At 40.0% G+C, this 23,345-nt stretch overlaps 1 pseudogene; it reads right to left on the reverse strand.

Moving 5' to 3' along the window:
- Positions 1–15,129: 15,129 nt before the first annotated feature.
- Positions 15,130–22,579, reverse strand: LOC127209638 (60S ribosomal protein L17-like; annotated as a pseudogene).
- Between the last annotated feature and the right edge of the window lie 766 nt (positions 22,580–23,345).

Here is a 23,345-nt window from a genome sequence, read left to right on the forward strand (position 1 = left end):
TATGTATTTTGGATATTGGATCTCTGTTGGATATGGAGTTGGTAAAAATCTTTTCCTATTCTGTAGGCTGTTGATTTGTCCAGTTGATGGTGTCCTTTGTCTTGTAGAAGCTTTTCAGTTTTATGAGGTTCTATTTATTATTAATTGTCTATCTTAGTTCCTGTGCTTTCAGTGCTCTGTCTTCTGTGCCAATGTGTTCAAGCATGTTTTCCACTTTTTTTCTGTCAGGTTCAGTGTTTTATGTTGAGGTTTAGGTATTATTATGATCAGGTTTTATGTTGAGGTCTTTGATTCAGTTTGTCTTGAGTTTTGTAAAAAGTGTTTGCCTTATTCTATGTGCAGACACCTAGTTTGACCAGCACCATTTGTTGTATCTATTTCCTCTTTTCCAGTGTGTATTTATTGCTTCTTTATAAAAAATGTTTATGTATTGGTGGATTTATGTCTGGGTTTTCAACTAGACTCCATTGATCAACTTGCATGTTTCTACACTGATACTGTGTGTGTGTGTGTGTGTGTTTACTATACTTCTGTAGTACTACTTGAAATCTGGAATGGTGATACCTCCAGCAGCAGTTCTTCTATTGTTCAAGACTGCTTTAGCTATCCTGAAGTTTTTGCTTTTCTATATGAAGTTAGGAATTTTCCTTTCAAGGTCTGTAAAAATTGTACTGGAATTTTGATATGGATTTTATTGAATTTGTTGATTGCTTTGGCTAGGATGGCCATTTTTACTGTGTTAATTCTATAGAACCATGTGCATAGGAGATTCTTTCCATCTTTTGATATCTTCTTCACTTTCTTTCTTCAAAGAATTGAAGTTTTTATCATATAAGTATTTCATTTGCTTAGTTAAAGTTACTCCAAGATATTTTATATTATTTGAGGCTATTGTGAAAAATGATGTTTTCCTGATTTATTTTTCTTAGTTTGTCATTTGTATATAGGAGGGCTACGTTTTTGCATTAATCTTGTATCTAGCCACTTTTTTTCGAAGATGTTTATCCATTATAGGAATTCCTTGGTAGAATTTTTAGGGTAACTTATATATTCTATCATATCATCTACAGATAACAATACTTTGACTCATTCCTTTCCAATTTGTATCCCTTTGGTCTCCTCCAGTTGTCTTATTACTCTAACCAAAACCTCAAGTACTATATTGAATAGATGTGGGGAACGTGGACAGCTTTGTCTTGATCCTGGTCTTAGTGTAATTGCTTTGAGCTTCTCTCCATTTCATTTGACGTTGGCTATTAGCTTGCTGCATATTGCCTTTGTTATGTTTAGGTATAGTCCTTGTATCGCTGATCTCTCCAAGACTTTACCACAGAGCAGTGTTGGATTTTGTCAATGGCCTTTTTCTACATCCAATGAGATGATTGAGATGATTTTTTTTTTAATTTGCCTATGTGGTGGATTACATTTACTGGCTTTCATATATTGAGCCATCTCAAGGATGAAGCTTACTTGATAATGGTGGATGATTTTTTTATGCATTCTTGTATTCAGTTTGCAAGTATTTTTTTTTTAGTATTTTTGCATATATATTCGTAAGGGAAATTGGTGTGTAATTCTCTTTCTTTGTTGGGTATTCATGTGATTTAGGTATCAGGGTAACTGTGGCCTCATAAAAAGAAATAAGAATTGTTCCTTGCACTTCTATCTTGTGGAATAATTTGAGGAGTATGAGTATTAACTCCTATTTGCATGCCTGGTAAAATTCTGTGCTAAAACCACCTGGCCCTGGGCTTTTTTGGTTGGGAGACTTTAATGACTGAATCTATTCACTAGAGGTTAGAGGTCTGTTTAAATTGTTTATCTGGTCTTTATTGAACTTTGCTAAGTGGTATCTATTGAGAAAATGGTCAATTTCTTTTACATTTTCCAATTTGGTGGAGTACAGGTTTTTTAATGTGTATTCTTATCATTCTTGGGATTTCCTCAGTGTCTGTTGCTATGTACCCCTTTGATTTCTGATTTTCTTAATTTGGGTATTTTCTCTGTGTCTTTTAGTTATCAGGATTATTCTCTCCTGTTGCTTGTCTCAAAAAAAAAAAAAAAAAAAAAAACCCAACCATTTTTTTCATCGATTCTTTGTATTGTTCTCTTTGTTTCTGTCTTACTGATTTCAGCCCTGAGTTTGGTTGTCTTTTGCAGTCTACTCTACATGGGTATGATTACTTATTTTTGTACTAGGGCTTTCAGGTGTGCTGTTAAATTTATAGTATGAGATCATTCCAATTTTTGTTTTTAGACACTTAGTACTACTATGATCTTAGCACTGATTTCCCTGTGTCCCGTAACTTTGGGTATGTTGTTTGTTCTTTCTCAGTGAATTATAGAAAGTCTTTAATTTCTCTCCTTACTTTTGTCTTGACACACTTTTCATTCAGTAGAGAGTTGTTTAGTTTTCATGAGTTTGTAAATTTTCTGTTGTTCTTGACATTCAACTTTAATTCATGGTGATCTGATAGGATAGAGGGAGTTATTTCAATTTTCTTTTATCTGTTGAGACTTGCTTTATGTCAAAACTATGTAGTCAATTTTGGAGAAAATTACAGGAGGAGCATGTGTCTTTTGTATTTGGGTGCAATGTTATACAAATATCTGTTAGGTTCATTTGGTTTATAGCAGCTGTTAGCTCCAGTATTTCTGTTTGGTTTTTGTCGGGATGACCTGTTCATTGGTGAGAGTGGGGTATTGAAGTCTCTCATCATTGGTGTGTAAGGGTCAATTTGTGATTTAAACTGTATGTAATAATGTTTCTTTTACACACTTAGTTGCTCTTGTGTTTGGGGCAGAGATGTAAAGAACTGAAATGTCATCTTGGTGGATTTTTCCGTTGATAAGTATGATGCAGTCTTCTCTCTCTTTGAGTTAATTTTTGTTTCAAGTCTATTCTGTTAGATATTAAAATAGCTATACCAGCGTACTTTTTAGATCCATTTGCTTGGGCTATCTTTTTCTAACCCTTTACCCTGAGGTAATGTCTATCCTTGATGTTGGGGTGTGTTTCTTATATGAAGCAGAAGAATAGATTCTGTTTTTGCATCTATTCTGTTAGTCTGTGTCTTTTTTATGGGGGAATTGAGACCATTGCTATGAAGAGATACCAATGAGCAATGATTGTCGATTCCTGTTATTTTCTTGTTATTTATAGTGGTGGTGATGGTGGTGGTGATGGTGCTAGTGGTGGTGTGATGGTGGTGCTGGTGGTGGTGCTGGTGGTGTGATGGTGGTGGTGGTGTGTGTGTGTGTGTGTGTGTGTGTGTGTGTGTGTGTGTGTGTGTGTGTGTGTGTGCCCAAAGGTGTGTCTGTAGAGGTCAAAGGACAAAAGTGAGCATCTGTCCTCTCTTCTTACCATCTTGATCCCAGAGATTGAACTCAAACATCTTTGACTATGAGCTACCTTGCTGGTTCCTGAATATTTTTAACTTGATTCTATTGAGGAGTATTTTGCAGAGCATATAACTCACCTATTAAAAATAACAAAACACCCTTTTTATGTAATTTAATAACTTGCAAAACCATCATCACAAGCAGTCTTAGAACAGTCTTATCGTCCTAATAATGCCCTTTATGTCCATTTTTCTGCCCCTTTCTACCTCTAGTTTACACAGCCTGCCTTGGACAACTGCTAATCTCATTTCTTTCCATAGAGTTTCCTGAACATCTCACAAAAGTGAATTTGCGTCTAACTTCTTTCACTGAACGGAATGTTCAAGTGTAAGAACTTCATGTCAATAACAAATGAATGTAAGTATCAGGTATCTGTGGTTCATTCCTGCTGCTTGCTGAACAGTTCTCCATTAGAAAGGCATCCTATGCTTTCTCTACACATAGTTGGTCAACTGACATTTTGGTTGTTTGAAAAAATTGGATATTATGAATAAAATAGCTAATAACACTTGTGTCCAAATCTTTGTGTGATATGTGTTTCATATATTTTTCTTGGATAGATAACAATGAATTGAATTTCTGAGTTGTGTAACAAGTTCACGTTTAACTTATGAGAAATGATCAAACTGGCAATGTACTGATACCATTTTACCTTCTTATTTCTCTATAACCTAAGCAACATGAGGGCTTATTTTTCTTGTTACAGCCATTGAGTTGTCACAATTTCCTCTATTGGTTAATTGTTGTGGACACCTTCCATGGGATCGTCACCCACTCAGATATTGTTTTGGCCAATTGTTTATTGAAATCTTTGTCTATATTTTAAAACTGTCTATGAAGACTGTTTACTATAGACTTGTAAAGGCACTGTATATATTCTGAATTTATTGTACAAACAGATACGTGTTTTCTCAATATTTTTCTTGTCTATGGTTTATGTTTTTGTTTTATTAATTGTTTATTAATAGTATATTTTTAAGTACAGAGTTTTAGATTTATAAGAAAACCAGCTACTTTTTAATAGACCATAATTTTTATACAGTATTTAAGAAATATTAGCCCAATCAAAATTCTTAAATATTTTTCTATGTTATCTTGTAAAAGTACTATTGTCAAGGCTCTTTTAAGCTGGGATCAATTTTGTGTTAGTTTTGATGTGTGGTGTGAGGTAAGGACATAGTGTGGTTTGTAGTCAAGGAGTATGTGTATGAGCAGTTTTTGTTTTTGTGTTTGTTTTTATTTTTTGTTTTTGTTGTTGTTGTTGTTGTTTTTTTCTGGTAAGAGACCCCGTGACCAGTGCAACTCTTGTAAGGGAAACATTACATTGGGACTGGCTTCCAGGTCAGAAGTTGGTTAATGCCATCATGGTAGAGAAGAACACGGTGGCATGCAGGTAGGCATGGTAGCTCAGAGTTCTACATCTGGATCGGCAGGCAGCAGGAAACGTGAGACACTGGGTCTGGCTTAAGCATTTGAAACTGCAGAGCCTGCATCCTGCCCACACAGTGACATACTTCCTCCAACAAGGTTACATGTAGTCCAAGTCAATGCCAGTACCTAAGCATTCAAGTATGTGAGCCTATGTGGGTCAAATCACTACAGTGAGAATTTGGTCTTCAACGTGGTGATGTAAGACATGGCAGAGTCTCTCAGCAGTGGGGACTAGTAGAGAGTGGTTAGATCTTGTGGAATCCATTAGATCCATTCCATTGAGTGGAAGCAATGCTGGTCTTGAGGAAGAAGCTGGTGAGTTATTTCTCAAGAGTGTTACAGAGCAGAAAGTTTGTAGTGTCCTTGGTCTGTTATATTGTACCTTGGAGTCTCCCACACGTACACTCCTATTGTAATGGTATATTCTATCATCAGCCCTCATGAGAGCTGAATTTCTAGAAGTTTTCTCCATGTTCTCAGGCCTTACAACTGTGAACTAAATACATTCTTTTTGTCCCGTGTCAGGTCTTTTGTTAAATCAATAGAAAATAATATTTTAATTCCTTTTTAAAAATTTAAATTCTTTTTCCTCACGTAGAATCCAATTGTTTGAGCATTGTTTGCTGAAAGTTGAATGAATTTTCTCTTACTCTCTACAAATGAGTGCCTGTCTCACTTTATCAGTATTTTTAGTTAATGTATACATAATACCTTTCCAATTATTTAGAAATTTTCTTTATCAGTGTTTGATATTATGTGAAATAAGTATAGATAAATATGTGAAAATATTTCACATGGTGGCCAAACTTTATTTTTACGTATTATATCTCTTTAAGTCTCTTAGTCTCTTCCCTCTTTTGAGGATTTTTGGGGTCTCAGTGAATAGATGTGGCTTTCATGCTGCTCCCGTAGCTGTGTGATGCTTCTACCTGATAATGTGGTAGCAATCTATTCTAAATTTTGTTCATACCTGCCCAAATATCCAAAAGTTTCATGGTCTTGTTTGTAAGTTGCCGTACCCTGGAGTTTAATAAATTATTAATATAATACACACATGGAGAAGAAAGCCTCATGATAATAGTGAGAGCTATCACCAATTGCTCTCTGACTATGCAATAGTTTTTTTTTCCTGAACATTTTACATTATTTAGCTCCTTTAGTTTCCATGGTCGGCTGTGGGGGTCAGAGGAAACCCTGTGTGTGTGTGTGTGTGTGTGTGTGTGTGTGTGTGTGTGTGTGAGAGTGAGAGAGAGAGAGAGAGAGAGAGAGAGAGAGAGTTCCTGAGTGAATGTTCACTGTTGACATGGCCAGGACCTTGTTAAGGACACTAGCCTCAGACCCAGGAGAAATGGCAAAGCACTCTCCCTGCACTGCCGCTCTGCCAGGGTGAGGCTCAGATGGAAGTGGCAAAGCCTACATCTGGTCCCTGTGTGGATAATGACAGTATGTGCAGCAAATATTTACCTTAGCCTTCTTTCTCCAGATATGTACCCCCTGAAAACTGCTCCCCTCAGAGACTGCTCCTCTGTGGATCAGCTAAGCTGTATACCGTAAGCCCCGCCTCCTTGTTTGTCTGTATGTAAAAGCCCTGGCTTTTGTTTGGTCAGCTTTATATATAAGCCAGGTCCTCCATTTATGGCGGTTTGAATGAAAATGACCCCCATAGGCTCAGACATTTGAATGTTGTTGGGCTGTTGGTGGACTGTTTGGGAAAAACGAGAAGGTGTGGTCTTCTTGGAGGACGTGCGTCACGTCACTGTAGGTGGACTTTGAGGTTTCAATAACTCTTGTCATTCCCAGTTAGACTCTCTCTGCCTCATGATGACTGTCTCAATACACTACCTTGTTCCTCACCCGAGACTCACCCACTGAAACTGTAATCCCTAAATGATTGTTTTTATAAGTTTCCTGGGTCATGGTGCCTCTTCCCAGCAATAGAAAGGTAACTAAGACACTGCTCAGTTCCATATAATAAACAAAGTGAGCTTCTGGGGTGCTGCAGTTTCTCCGTGTGAGTGCATCGGCCATCTGATCGCAGCTTCCTGTCCATCGCTGTCATTTCATATCCCTGCTACTTCCAGTCCTGTCCATCCCTGGAGCCTTGCTTCGGGCAGCCAATGACCTTACGCTTTAGATCTGTCATTGTGATGGTTGTGTTGGTTCAAAACAAAAGTACAAAGTAATTAAATCATTTGCTCAAAGGCTCAATAGTTAGATATGTCTCTAGATGCCACACTTAGAACCACTTAACAGTGCAATAAGTTAGTCAAAGCTAAAATAATAAATATGTCTGGGTATTTTAATTTCAAGGGGCCTCTTGGATTTTCTTAATGCTTATCAATACCTTTTGGAGTTGAACACAATTCTTTTAAACATGATAGAATAATTTCCAGGTGGACTTTACTCTTGCTTTTTCTGGCTTGTCATTCTAAAACTTCATCACTGATTATGACGGTTGATTTTAATTATCAACTTAACACAACCTAGGATCACCTGGAGGAGAGTTTCAATGAGGGATTGTATGCATTGGGTTGGCCTGTGGGTATGCCTATGGAGGATTGTGTTAATTAAGCTAAGTGATATTGGAAGGCTCAGCCTACTGGGTAGTAGCATTCCCTAAGCGGGTCCCAGGATCGTATAAGCGTGTAGAAACTGAGCTGAGCTTGAGCAACCAAGCAAGAGCGCATACATGTCCTCATCTTTCCCTGCTCTTGACTGTGGATGTTGTGTGAATACCTCCTTGAAATTCCTAGAGTGACTCCCCACAACGAAGCACCAAATACTGACATTTTAAGCTGAAATTAACACCTTTGTCCCATAAGTTGCTTCTTGTCAGGATGTCTTATCACAGGAATAGAAATGAAACTAGGACACTGGCTTTGACTCAGTGCATAGAAATCTTTTAATTTTCCTCATTAAAATATGTCCTATTAGTGTAATAATTTTTTTTTCACACAGGGCCTATACAAACTGTAGGTCATTCTGTAGTGGTTTTCTCTTTATATTTTAAATGTTTTAGTATAAAAACTGTTGCAAATAAAAATATCTCATGCCAGATTTAACTAGAAGTTTTTAGTAGTGCAACAAAAAGTTCCCAGTTTTCATCCTTGTCTTCAGGTACACAAATGAGAAAGCAAAGGGAGCTTACACATTTTCAAACAAATTATTATTTATGTAAGACACACAATTTCTTCTTTTTTGTGTACTGTTAAGTGAATTCCCATGTGACATTTAAACTGACATTTCTGTTGGTTTTGTGTCTTGTTACTGGACAGGCTATTTAATGTCCCAAAGTCAAAAGGCCATAAGGAAAGCCTGTGTCTTATAATTAAAACTTGCTACCCCGGAGCTCTTCTGTTTAGCAGAGACAGAACTAGGAGTCTTTGCGAGCCGTTGCTTCTGAGATCGAAATGAAGCACTTTGATCTTTCATCATGGCACCCATGAGGAGCCTCATTTACTTTACATAAAGAGCTAATAGAACAAGGGCTGCTTTAGCTTTTGGGGAAGACTGGACTCACCCACATCTGGTTAACCAATACATAGTCCTGGGTAATGTGTCCATGTAGGAGAGCGTTGACTATAACTGTCTTTAAAGCATCTAAGCAAGCAACTTGCACACACATAGACACTCACACATACACACATACATGCACACACATACAGACACATTCACATACATACATATACATGCACACACATAGACACTCACACACATGCACACACACAGACACACATACACACACACATACATATACACACATGCACACACATTCAGATACATACACACATGTACACACCTAGACACTCACACACATGCACACACACAGACACTCACACACATGCACACACACAGACACTCACACACATGCACACACCTAGACACTCATACACATGCACACACACATACACACACACATGCACACATATGCATGCACTCATGCATACTCATACACACACGCACACGCACCCACACTTATGTGAACAGTCACTAGAGAACCACAGTGACTCAACTGTATGAAAGTTTTCCTCTTCTTTCCATGGATAAAACCCAGGCTTCAAAACTGAGAAATCATTCAAAACCTGACTTCTAAACGTAAAATAACTAGAGCCTTGAGGATTCACCTAGATTAATGTTTAAATATATAAAAAATTTGAGCTAAGATGTATTTGATATTAAATCAACTTCATAAGTATAATGATATTGGACGATCCAACTTGCCCATATATAAAACTAAACTTATGCTTAATATCAGTACCTGCTTCAACTTAACTTTAAAAAATATTTTTAATTCTTTGAGAGTTTCATACATTGTATTTTGATCTTTCCTCTTCCTCAATTCTTCCAAGAGCCATCCTTCGTTCTACACCTACCATTTTGTCCTCATTTTTAATTAAAAATTTAAAAAGTGAAATCATAATAACATCACTGTCCCCTTCCTTCTCCTCCCTCCAACCCCTTCTACATCCCTCACTCCCGGTCAAATTTATTTCTTCTTTTGTTTTCTTAGTGTTACATATATTTATGCATAAATACATAAACATAATCTGAATCCATTTAGCGTGTCTTTTGTGTATATAACTTCAGAGCTGGCCACCCTGCACTGGATAACCAGCTGGGAACTGAACCCTTGGAGAGGCTAGTTTTTCTTCCTTTCATCAGTTATTAGTTGCCTGTAGCTCTTTGTCTAGAGGTGGGATCGTATTAGATTTCCCACTTTTGTGTTACCATGTCTATTGATAATATCATCGATCAGGACTTGTTTAGCTAACCATACTGTTGAAATATCATGACTGTTGCTTCCATGTCATTTCTCAGAGACACAATCTCACGTCAGACATTTTGGTGACTGGCTGGCTTTTGCAATCATTCCATACCCAACTCCTGTGATGCCTCCTGAGCCTCACATGCAACAGTTGTTTTCTAAATGTATTTATTGAGTCTGGGCTCACCACAATCTGTTGACATCTACATTATGACCAGTTATGTTTTTCTGTAAGGTCTCCATTTGCTGTGAAGAGAAAATTCTATGATGAAGGAAAAAGATACACATACCTGTAGGCTTAAGAATAAGTTTCAGAATGCAGTTATGAATTATGGTGTAATTTTATCTAGTAAATTGGCAGCATTAGGTTTCTAAAATCTATGACTCCACTAGCTCTAGGAAGTTGGCTAGGTTTCTAATACCAAACTTAATTTCTCTCCTATCTAGAAGGCCTTAAGAAGTACAATTAGACAATTAATTGTTGGTTACAGCCAACCTGTAAGTGCCACCGTTGCACTAGTAGGGCTGCCTTACCACCATGATGGCCATTGTTATATTCATCGGCATCCCAGCTGGACCATTGATTGCTTCTTTACATAGTACTTTCTGGTATTATGAAAGCTAGAGCACAGGAAGAGCCTTTTAGATTAGACTCAATTTGAATATTCTGAATCCTATGTCCAAAGTACCACAAGACACACCTGACCATAAGACATACACAATTCTTAGAGCAGTAAAACAAGAAAAAACATTCTGAATGAAATTAGTACTCGTATAATAAAATATTTATTAAAATATAACAAAACACTGTAATATTAAACTGTGTTAACTCAACAAGTGCAAAGACTTAGAGTCTCAAGCATTCTTCCGGTTTTCTGGAAACCCCAAACACTCATCGTTGCTAGTGTCAGAATTTAGGAAGCTCAGTTGCTGACAATCACTTGTATCCTTTTATTTGCCATCTTCATATATGATATTATCTTCAGTTCCATCTAAAGCATTGCTAATGCCACATTTTTGAATGATTGTACAATGATTTCCTCCTTCACTGACTGCCATGATGTTTTAACCCATTCACAAACTTGAGTGACAGTGAGCCTCTTCATTCGTCCTGTTGGAGTCAGGTCATGACTCCTAGCAGCCAGCCATTTGTTCCACTCTTCTCTCATAAAGACTTCAAATAGTTTGTTGATTGAAACATTGAGAGGTTGCAACTGGCTGGTAAGACCCCAGGAGTTGCAGCTAGATGAGTCTTCACCTCTTTAAATCTGTTTTTTTTGCTGTTTTGCGAACAGTGCTCGGAACAAGCACTAATAAAGCAGATTTTGTCAGAAGTCCTCCAGGACATTTGGACCACACTTTTTCAATCCATCTGTCTTCTCACATATGCAGAATGAACAATTATGTCTTCTCCCATACGCCCAGTAATGATTTCTGCATAGCAATGTGGCCCCACTGGAGTCAAGGAGGGACACATGGTAGCTAGAGCTTCCTTATTACACATTTTACTGCACTCTCTCTGTCCCACTCCCTGCAGCAAGCTGACACCTGCTTACCCTGTGACCTCTTTGTTGATGCCTGATGGACAGCAATCAGACCATAAGGTGTACCCTAATTCCCCCCTCCTACAAAACACACACTTTTGGAGGGAAAAGGTGCATCTTATGGTCTGAAAAATATGGTATGTGGTGTTTTCAGCAATAGGCACCTTTTCAACCTATGAGAGGTAACCAAGGGCAACAGTAATTGCCTGTCATGAATGTAACCATGTTTTTGTTTTGATTCCAATTGTGGCATATGAAACAGACTTGTGTGAGGGTGTGTTGTGTTTGTCTGCTGGGAACAGACTTGGAGAGGACACGTGGTGCTTGTCCACTGGAAGAGAAACTGCCTCTTGTGGGGGCATGGTCTTTGCCAACTGACAAACATCTTTGTATGGTCTCTGAGAGAATATATATATATATATATATATTCCAAAACTAGAAGCTTGGCTCTTTGGTTTCAGCATTGCTTCCAATCATTTGGCTGTTCATTGCTTTGCTCTGAGACACTCCTAGAGAGAAGTACTCCAGAGAACGCTTCAGGGTTCCAGGTTCTGGCTGCTGCTCCATGTCCCAACTGCTGTGGTTGCAGTTACTTTTACTGAATTGCTGGTTTGCTGTTTAATGAGTCTGCTGGAATCTTGACCTTGAAGAGTAGAATTGCTCCAAGGAACTGAGTATAAAAAAGGTCTACTTCTCCTGTCCCCATTAACCTTGTTTTTCTCTCCGATCTAGGCTAGGCAGGATGGAAGGGAGGTATAGGCATTACAGAACTTCAAATAAAGTAGGTTTGTAAAAAGTTCAAAGCCTACAGGTGACACCCAATATGGGGCACCCTTCGTTGAAGTTGTTTTTATAAAATAGTGTTTGTTTCTTTTAGCTTATTTCTTAACCCAGCTATCACACAAATAATTGAGACTCTTATGATACAAGGCTTCACAATACAATCTTGAAGAGCTTAAGTCTGGTCTTAACTCTATACTATTTTGTCTTACTTCCAGCAAACATCCCAGTGATACTTGAGTTTTGTAGCTTTCCTAGTCTCCAGCTCCTTCCTTTTGATCTCCCTTGGACATCTCCCTATGGCTGAATCCCCTGGTTCCTCTTCTAAATCCTCCTCCCTTGATGGCTATTCTCCATATATTAGTCCAGCCCCATTCTGTCCCCTGCTCATTGATTGGCTCTAAGATGTTTTATTGACATAACAGGTGGACGATTGGGAAGCAGAGTTTATATAACATTTAGACAGGAAATAAGAATTTAAATTACACAATAACCTTATGCCTACAGTAGCCTATATAGTTTCTTGGTATAGCCTGACCAACACATTAAACAGAAGTTTCTCATTCCTGATATTGGAGTTTTGTTAGATAGCCTATGGTTCTTGTGAAGAGCATTGCCAGTCCAAGTGGCATAACATTATATATATATATATATATGTGTGTGTGTGTGTGTGTGTGTGTGTGTGTGGTGTGTTCATAACATACACTACATTAATTTATGGATTTTTAGTTACATACAAAATAATGTGATATTTTGAGGTTTATCAAGCATCCTTGGTGCTATTTGTCTCCATCAACTTCCACTTATGATGCTTACACACTCATTGGTGTACGATTATCCAGTGGTGTATGGTCATCCAATCAAAGGTCAAACCATTAAAGAAAATTAACTCTCCCTGTCCCCATAGCCATCAGTTATTAATAGCTCCTCAGCTAGGGATGGTATTTCACGCCAACCTCTCCCACTCCATCCTGGGATTTTGTATGACTTGAGCTTGCACAACTCTTGTGTATACTGTCACAACTACTGTGAGTTCATAAGAGCAACTGCCCCAGTGTGGCCAGAACACGCTGTTTCATTGCACCCATTCACCAACTCTGGCTCCTACGATCTTTCTGCTTCCTCTTCCATAATCATTCTTGAGATTTTTGGAAAGAAGGGTGTTGTTAATTTATTTTTAAGATTTGTATTGATTTGCTTACCTTGAGACAGATTCTCATGTATCTCAGGATGGCTCTTCAAACTTTCAGTGTCACTGAAGATGACCTTAGACTTCTGATCCCTCTACCCCTCCAAACTGGGATTACAGGTGTTTATAACCATACCTACCCCACTTATTTGGTTCTGGGGATCAAATCTAGAGCTCTGTGGATATTAGGCAGGCACTCTACTGACCAAGCTACATCTTTACATACTTTACTTTGAAAAGAAAAAGAAAGAGCTAAAAATGGGCAAGAAACGATTTATTAAATCCTTCTCTGCACATTTAGCTATATTCTCTCACTGAATTTCTGTGCCATATAGAATTATGGAACTGAGAGTTATATATACGCTCAGAGACTGTTTGAATTACCGTGTCTTTATAGAGGCCAAGAAGCAGCAAGTCTCAGGAAGGCAAACTCAGACACTAGGATTCACCATGGCTGTTCGAAATAGCTCGAAATAGCTGACACCACAGGTGGCATAATTAGCACAGGTGCAATAATGCTGCAATCATGAAAAGAAGCCTCAGAGCACCAACGCCATGGATTGTGCCTGCTGTAGTGTGCCTGCTAACCATGCACAGACCTGTGTTTAAACATTTGGGAATGTAGACCCTGCCATGGAGAGAACCTCTGGAGAACAGAATGGTCAAAATATTTTTTAGAATCCTGAATAACTAGAATCCTGAAGAACCTAGAACAGAATGATAGAATCCTGAATAACTAGATATGATTGCTTTCAGAGGTCAGAGTGCAGTTTAGAGCTATTCAAGGTGCCTAAACTTCTTGTTATGGCTCTCCAGAAGACAGAGTCAATTAACACGTCTCCTAGTCCAGAGCCCCTTAAGAGAATAAAGAAAGTGTCTTAGGGATGATGGTGCTAGTGGGAAAGACAATGTGTTGATTTAAAAAAAAACAGCATGGAAAGATAAATTCTGAGTGATATTAATAACTTGTGAACGTTATGTAATTTCAGGAGGCTAACCTGGGAGCAATCCAAAATTTATTTTTAGAAACAAATGTGTCAGACACATTTACACCAAACCAATTTCCTAACCCATCAAAGATAGAAACCTCGGAACTACATGCTGGAGTCCAAATCTAAGTAAATAAAATAAAATAAAAGATAGAAGATTAATGGTTATTTTAAGAATAAAATGCTTTTTTTATTGGTGACAAAAGTAACAATTCAACCAATCAAAACTCCCTCATAGAACCAAAGCAGAGCTCTGGACCTGTGCAGTTTTAAACTTGATTTACCTCGTGTATAGATCAAGAATAAAATTCTGAGATGCACTAGTCAGGAGATCAAAACTGTTCAACAACTCTATTGCATTCTTTGAGCTCTCTTTAAACCCTGTTATGGCCAGTGTAAAAATTCATGTACTAAGGGTAAGTGCAACTCCATGACAGAAAAAAATAGTTATGTGTGGAGAGAGGCTATGTAATTGTACTAGGATTTTCAGAAAAAATATAAATTCAATACAAAGCCTCCAGAGTCATGGGTGTCGGATAGAAAGAGATGGCCCAAATAGGGTAAGTGTCTACCTGAGAATGGCTTGGTACAATTAGTGCTTTCTTGGGAACAAGAGGACATACTTGAATCCAGGAAAAAAATACTGTTTTGAACATTGCCTGTTTTGAAAAGGAGATTGGAAACATTACTTAGGTCAGTTAGATGAGTTGGTGAGCACTAATTGCTGTCAGCTAGCTGGTAGGAGATTAAATGGCACTCTTCCGGCGGGGAGGACCATAAACCACACTTCAGGGCAAGCCCCATGCTCAGGAACCATTGGCCAACACCAAACAGACCTCATTGTGTGTGTGTGTGTGGGGGGGGGGAGGGGTAATTTGTTTTTGTTTTAGATTTGTTTTTTAAACACGTCTTTCCCAATGTTTTTTAAAAAATCTATCAGGGCTGATTAATAGACAATCTCTGAAACATTCTGCTTATAAAGACCACCAGAAGACCTTTACTTTTATCTGCATTTATTTTATGCTGAATTTATTCCTGTGCCATCAGTTTTTGTTTCTTCAGTTTCTTCTGGAATATCTTTTTCTTCTGAGCAGCCTTTTCTTCTGGTTTTGGACCAGTCTGCTCCTTTTCAGTGAGGATCATCTCGATGTGGCAGGGGGAGCTCATGTGCAGGTTAATCCGGCTATGGGCTCTGTAAGTTCGTCAGCGCATCTTAGGTGCTTGTTCACCTGGATATGATCAAAGACCAGGGAATCTACATTTAGTCCCTTAAGCTCAGCATTACTCTCTGCATTCTTAGCATGTACAGCAAAAAACCCAGCACTCTTATCTTGGCCACCAATCCTGAATCCAGGTCCCCTGTTTGGCCTCCTAACTCCACCATTATACTGCCACAATGGTTGCTTCTTTAAAGGGACATCTCTCAGATACTTGGTGGCTTTTCAGATACGCATACCCTTGACAGCCTTGGCAGTTTCCAGGGTATTCTTAAAGTGATTACAAAATTTGAACCTCTTGATTTGCATGATTTTTGCAGTGATTTCTGGGTCAAGAGAGTAGTGAACCATCTTCATAGGTCACCTCTGGCCACTTACAGGAAGACTTGTTTTTCTAAGAGAGATTAAAAAAAAAACATGAAATTGGGTAGGTAGGAAGGTAGGCAATTCTGGAAGGAGTTGGAAGAGGGGAAGGAATGTGTTCAAAATATATTGTATGAGAAAAAATGAAAAAATAAATGGGGTAGCGATGTATTTAGACTGGTGTCTTTAAAAATCACTTTGAAAATGTTACTGCATTTATTTTAATATCTCAGGTAAGCTGCACTGAGGATAGCTACTCAGAGTATTAGGCCTTTTATGGAGAAAGTGCTATGAGGGATGGCACTGGGGTAGGAAAAGTTCATCCATGAAAGCATAAAAACATGCACAGAGAATATGACAACGATGTCTTCTTGGAGGGCAGCTCACATTGAAGAGAACGTTGATAGCAAATCATGCTTTGGGTGGTATTATCTATTGGGTGGAGTTGTGCACATGGCAAGAAAGGAAGGTTGGGACCAGGAACTGGTATGAAGCAGAGCTCCAATCACAGGGAACCTAATGCCCTAAGACGACCGTAGTGAACAGTGCAGATTGCCTCACTCAGAACCGAGCCCAGTTGCCTTTTAGTGTGCCTTCTTATGCTGCATAGGCTGGTGAGGTAGAGGTTACATTATGCCCATTTCTGCTGTGACTTATCTTCTGCCAGCCAGATGCCTTCAGAGACACGTCAACTAAAATTAGTGGTGGGAAGTTCTCCAGACACGAGACAAAGGATACAAATAAAACATGGAGACGTATAGATATTCATTACACAATAAGCATACAAAAAGAAGCTCAGCATCACTAGGTATGGTAATTAGTTTTAATTGTTGATGTGATGCACTCTAGAATCACCTTGGAAGACAGTGTCAAGGAGGGACTGTCTAAACTAGGTTGACCTCTGGACATGTCTCATGGGCATTATCTTGATTACATTACTTGAGGTGGGAGGACCTGCCCACTGAGGGTGGCTCCACTCCCTAGGAAGGAGACCTAATTGTACAAAAGCGGAGGAAGTGAGTTGAGACTTGACATGCATACCTTCTTTGCTCTCTGTTCCTTATTATAGATGCAATGTGACCAGTTTCTGTTACTGTGATTTACTTTCTATGATGACCTGCGATCTGGAACTGTGCACCGAAATCAACCCTGCCCCTCAAGATGATTTCGCCAGGGTATTTTATAACAGCAACAGGAAATAAAAACACGAATTATTAGGGAAACGCAGATCAAAATTACAATGTGACACCACCTTATTCTCATTAATATGACAACTACCATGTATAGTGAAAATAAGTGATGTTACAGAGGAGTTGGAACTCTTGTTCACCGTTGATCAGAGCATACAATGACACAGTACTGTGGAAAAGAGTGTGGCACATTCCCCAAAACTGAAACAGTTACCATCTCATGTAACTATTTTGAGTTTAGATGCAACACGATTGAAAGTAAGAGACGTTCGTACTTCAGGATTAATAACAGCGCCATTCTCAATAGAAAAAACAGCCGCGTCCAAGTAAGTAAGGATGAAGGAAGAGGCAAGACAAATGTGGCATGTGCACAGTTGGATACCTCTGACCCTCAAAAATAATAGATTGTGACATATGCTGTAACATCACGAGTCTTGAACTCACTGAACTAAATTAAATAAGCCAACCCTCCCCCCCCCAAAAAAAAAGGATAAATATGCATTGCGTAAATCACATGAGAAACCTGGGGTAGTCTAGATCACAAGAACAGAAAAAGGCGTGGGGGAGAGGAGAACGGGAAGTAATGTTTCATGGGTGTAGAGTTTCAGCTTATAAGATGAGAGAGTCGTGAACATGAGGGTGGCACTAGAGAAAATGGCAGAGTAAGCACACTCAGTACTAGACTGCATTCTTAGCGTGGTTAAGATGGCAAATTATGTGTTATGCATGTTATAACCCAGCTGAAAACTTAGTGGAAGTTAACAGAGAAGTTAAAATGAATGGAAGTTAGTGGGTACGGCCCACACGTTTCTGTGGAAGCCGATCAAAGTGCCAGTGAGCTTCAGCCATCAGCTTGCCCATTCCTTCTTTTTCCTTTCTTCTTTCAATTTTGTATTGGTGCATACTACTGTTGGACCCTAGAGTCCACTCGAGTAGGGGGTCGTTGCGAGAGACCACTCGAGGACCACAGTGTCGATGCAAAAGCACAAGGTCAGGGGACCTCAGCACTCACTCGGGAGGGAGGCTCCCCGAGTCACTGTTACAGGCCACTCTTAAAGGCTAAAACCGCAAAGGTTAGGAGGGGCTGCGTGCCCTATGTTGGGATTGGCTCTGGTGGTCGCTAGGGGTGCTTTGTCTAAATGTTATTGGCTATTGCAGGGGTCGTTGGTCTTGGGGGCTATTCTTGGCAGGGAGGGGTGTTGGGGAATTTCCAGATGGTACTTTTCTGAGAATTGTTTACCTTAGTTGAAATTGTTTATCTCGGTTGGCCACCTTGATATCAGAAACTGAAACTGGCCTTCAATTCTTTCTGGGTCACTTTCCCAAGCTTGTCTGGATCACGTTCCCAGGCTTAGGCTGAGAGAGAGAGCTTTACACTACATATTTATGGATTTCATAATAACTCTTTCATTCCCCTAAATCATACATTCATTCTTTCAGTCATCTCCTTTTTCCCTTTCCACTGTTTCTCTTTCCATAAGATTGAGACTTGGGTTTTTTTTTTTTTTTTTTATTCACCAAGTAGCTTCATAATTATAATTATATTTACTTTGTGATAATTGCCATAATAATGAGTAAGGTGGTATTACTTTGCCATTTTATTTAAATTTCCCTAGTGATTCATGCCTTTAAATTTTTTTATTCATGTCATAAAAATATAGTAGCTCAGAGGAGAAAGGGTTTATTTTATCTCATGGTTCCAGGCTATAGTTTATCATTGCAAGCACCTCACAGGCTAACGCCATCTGATGTGGTCCATTCCTGTATCATGACTTGAATTTTTTTTTCCTGAAAGGTTAGTCTTTAGTTTATAAACAGTTTTACAAGTCATTTAATATTCTACAAAACAAATTTCTTCCTGTAGTCACGAGTGAGGATCTGTTCTGTTCTTTATTAAATCCTAATTGAGTGGTTGCTGGCCCTGGAAATTGCAAGCCACAGGCTCTCAAAGAAATGAGATCCTGACAAGATTGGCCCAGGTGCTTGAACTGAAGGCAAATAAGATCTTGTTAGCATCCTAAAGTGGACTAGGCTCCTGTGACTCTGTATTAATATAAATCTCTACCTGAGGCTGTTCAAAACAGGAAGCTTATCAAAGATACTTCCCAATTAAGTAATGCCCCCTCTCTGTCTCTCTGTCTCTCTCTCTCTGTCTCTGTCTCTCTCTGTCTCTCTTTGTGTGTGTGTGTGTGTGTGTGTGTGTGTGTGTGTGTGTGTGTGTATTTGGAGTGGGATGGGATTTTTTCCCCCAGTCCACTCAGATAATTTAAAGAGGGAAAAGAATGACAAACAACAGTGTTAACTTCTTCCATAAAGCTTGGTTCGATAGCCAGGCTAACCTCTGTGTTATTCAGGTCTCTCCTTCCTCATGTGTACTGAGTGGGACTAAAATGCAGACGAAGAACAGGATGCTTCCTACTGCTGAAGTGAACTCCAAGGCTGCATGGACTCAGACAGAGCACACCTCTAACACAAGCATTGGGCCATTGACTGCAAAGAATGGGACTAGGAAAGATGAAAAGGCACATGGGACAGACCTCTAAACCTCCAGGACTCTTGAAAGCCCCAACACCAGAAAGAGCATTCGTTGTCTGAGACTGTTCTTTTTAACTTGACAGGTCTGTGATGCCCTAACCTCAGGGCCGTACTCACTTGGTATACTGATCACTTATCTTTGAGGTGTGACCAAATACCAAATATCTGGTAAGAGGAAACTTAAGGGATGAAACTTTTATTTTGGCTCACAGCTTAGGAGAGGATGCAGTTTATCATGGTGGGAAGATGTGGCAGTGTGGAGTGTGAGGCGGCTGTTCATAGTCACAAAACAGATCGAAAAGAGTGATGTTCCTCAGGCCACTATCCTCCATTTAAAAAAATGTAACCAGTCCAGGCTCCCAGCCCTTGGGACGGTACCTATCACATTCAGGGTGGCTAGTCTTCCTCAGTTAAATTCTTTTAGAACTTCCTTCTAAGACGTGGGGAATTGCAGGAGGTTTGGCTCCAGGGTGGTTGCAAGTCCAGTTCAGTCCAAAGTGAAGTGTAGCATCTCCCAGAGACAACCAGCGGGAGTCAATTGGTGGAGTCAAATTGTGGTGATGGCACATAAATAGATGATAGACAGACAGACAGACAGACAGAGGAGAGACTAGCTTTAATAAAGAAAATAGGTCATCTTTATGGAAGCTAATAAATCCTGTGGCAAACTGCCTGCAGGGCAGACCTTGGGATGCCTGTACAATGGCACCATGCGAGACCTCAGCTGATACCTTCAGTCTGAGGTGTGAGGGACAGGTCCTGTGCGTATGGGAATCTGCTGTTGTTGTTCTGGAAGTCCCACAGCTGCAGAGCTCCAGAAACAGAGAAGTGTGGTCTCTCCTCTGCCTTTCTGCTCCCTCCCCGCTGCCGACTGCTCCAGCGGGGCTTATACACACAGAAAGGGGCTACTTCTACAGACTCACATGGGAGCTTCTCCGGAACACACCATTAACAATTGCCTACTCATTCTTTAGGCTCCCTCAATCATGCCAACTTGATCCGCACCCCCCAACACCATCCCACCACAGAGCCAGTCTTCTACCTGGCCCAGGCTCCTCCTAACCCGTGCTCTGAATTTGACCCCAGCATACTGGTATGGTTGCAAACAGAAAGTAGGAGCTGGAGCGAAATGGGTTTACCCAGCAAAGGCAACCACAAGACTTTGCTCATTTGCAACATCAGAAAGCTGCAATGTGTGCGAGGACAGATTCCAAGCACTCTAACCCCCGAAGGGAGACACATAATTTTAGATTGGGTTGGATGTTTTGTGATGAGTGCACTTGCCAGGGATTCTGGGTTCAATATGTTCAGGTGAACAGCTCAGAGCGTTTGATAGAAATGTGGGTGCCGTGTTAGTCGATTCTTGAACTATGCTGCCAGCGGTCTCTTGGGATCATGTAGAGAAATGAATTTAAGGATAAAGAAATATTGGGACCATATCGATCATGTACAAGTCATTTATCTACATCTATTTATTACCCAACTCAGGAACCAGAGGCAGCGTCTTCAGCAAGCATCCACATTAGCCAAGAAATAAGTTGCAAGCATCTAGAGTGTCTTCTGCGGCCCAAGGGACTTTGATTTCCTTTGAGGATGGTGTCCCAGGGAATAGGTCTCAGTCACAGAGGGAAGGTAGGCATGGTTGCATAGGCGGCAAGACTTGATCACTAGTCAACGCTTTGATGGATAGGGATCATTGGCAGGAGTCAGCTGATTTAAATGTTGCCAGGACTGAAAGAGATGCTGCACAGCCTCTTTTCCTCTTTATTTGTACAAAGTGGGATCAAAGCAATAAGAAAGCTTTAAGTAAGCTGAGGATCTGTAATTATGAGTTATAACCACTTTACTGGCCTATGGACTCACAGCTCATAACAGAAGGAAGGCTAGAAACTGGAGAAAGTAACCTATGGCATGCTGCAATCATGTACTGTATGCTTTCTTCCCAATTTTACTCTTAAAAGGGTTAGCAGTAAATGAGCCACTCAAATCTTAGGTCATCATTAGCACAAGCTCTAGCTAGTGCTAAATCCAGGAGATCCATATGAGCTGTGGCCTACTGCTTACTGGGTTCAGGAAGTATAAATGGGGAATAGTCTGGGATTGCCTCACAGTGGGCTAGTTTCCGTACGTGTAGCTGGAATAGGCACGTTCTTCAACATCTCTCCATTGCCTCTGTGTCCACACAGCAAGATATCTAGTGAGGCAAATAGACACCTATGTGCTTCCAGCAGAGTGAACTCAGATCAGTGCTACATACTTCCTGGGGCTGTGGGGTGAGCATTACTATCAGACAGTTGCAAAGGCATGGGTGCCGATTGCTACTGTACCTCCTGACTGTTTCCCTCCTCATTCAGGTCTTAGGTCCTCGCTTACCTCTTCTTTTAGAGCACTGAGAAAAGAGATGAGTCATGGGTACAGTATCAGTGGGTTATCAGAAGCCATAAGAGACTGGTTCAGGGGCTGGAGAGATGGCTCAGTGGTTAAGAGCATTGTCTGCTCTTCCAGAGGTCCTGAGTTCAATTCCCAGCAACCACATGGTGGCTCACAACCATCTGTCATGGGATCTGATGCCCTCTTCTGGACTGCAGGTGTACATGCAGACAGAGCACTGTATACATAATAATAAAAAAATATTTTTAAAATAGAGAGAGAGACTGGTTCATCCTGATGTACGGCTAGGTATGTAGCTTGCTTTCTGAAGCCCATGAGCCCAGATTCTGTTACTCAATATACAGTTATCAAGTTGGTAAATATTTTTTTTTCTAATATCTCAAGAAGAGGTCACAGAATCTGCTTCCTTTCAGCCTGCACAAGTGACAGTGAGCCAAAGACTGTTTCATCTCCCTGGCTCTGGATGACAAAATAGTTCAGGGATTGGCAAACTCCCCTCCAAAAAGCCAAGGAAATACTTGAGGCTTTGCAGGCCACATATGGTCTTTGTTGCATTTTCTCTTTTAAACAACTTTTCAAAGTAAAAACCAGTCTTTGCCCATATGACTTATATAAAATGGACTGTCAGCTACACTCAGCCTCGGGGTTGTAGTTTGCTGACCTTTGATTTGCTCGTGGGGACTTTGGCAATATTGGTGATGCTTGAGACGCTGTGCTTCCTCACTGTTCTTCTGACTGCACAATTACAGGGCTCCGGGGGGTGAGGGGGGAAGCGGGGTGCATCGCGAATGTCTTGGTAAGGCTCTTCACTATCAAAGACAGAAATTAGATCCAGGTAGGTTGAGTGGCCTGCCCATGCATGACACACAGCTGATTTTCCGGGGGCTGTTTTTAAACCTGAGTTTCAGAAAGGAAGACATCAGGAGACTAGGCACAGGCTTTGGGGCAAGTGAGCAGTGAGTGTCTTTGAAGACCCTAGCTTCTCCTGTCCTGGGAACTGTCAGGGGCCGAGAGTGCAGAAAAGCCAAATAGCTCAGCTGCAAGGGAGCCGTGAGCACAGCGCCCAGGAGCCAGGGCTTTGCAAAATCAGGTCCTTGCAATATCAACTTTGAGTCTGCTCACCAGTAAGGTATTTTTGACTGAGAATATTGTCTGATACAGATAAAAGCCAGTCAAATTTTAGCATTAATTGTGTACCCCAGATTCCCAAGGAAAATTCTGCCCATAGGTAATATAAAAACAATTATGTGCCAGGGGAGTTTACACGAAGCATTCAGATATTGCTGAAAACTATGTAATTGAGCAAGCAGAGATGACTTACCTTTTTTCCCCCCACTTTCAGAACATTTTAAATTGGTTTGTGTATAATGAAAATTTAGCCTTTCATCAATACTTACATAAATAAACTTCAGCCTCTCTGGAATATAGATTGTCAAGAGACAATCAAGCCGCGGTTTACTATTTCATGTAGTCTGCGTCCTCTCCCTGCCACAGTAAAAGCCACAACCGCATGCTTTATTATAAAGAGCATGAGAAGGAGTGGGCAGCA

Source organism: Acomys russatus, chromosome 26, assembly GCF_903995435.1.
Source record: "Acomys russatus chromosome 26, mAcoRus1.1, whole genome shotgun sequence".
In the NCBI taxonomy this organism is placed as follows: domain Eukaryota; kingdom Metazoa; phylum Chordata; class Mammalia; order Rodentia; family Muridae; genus Acomys; species Acomys russatus.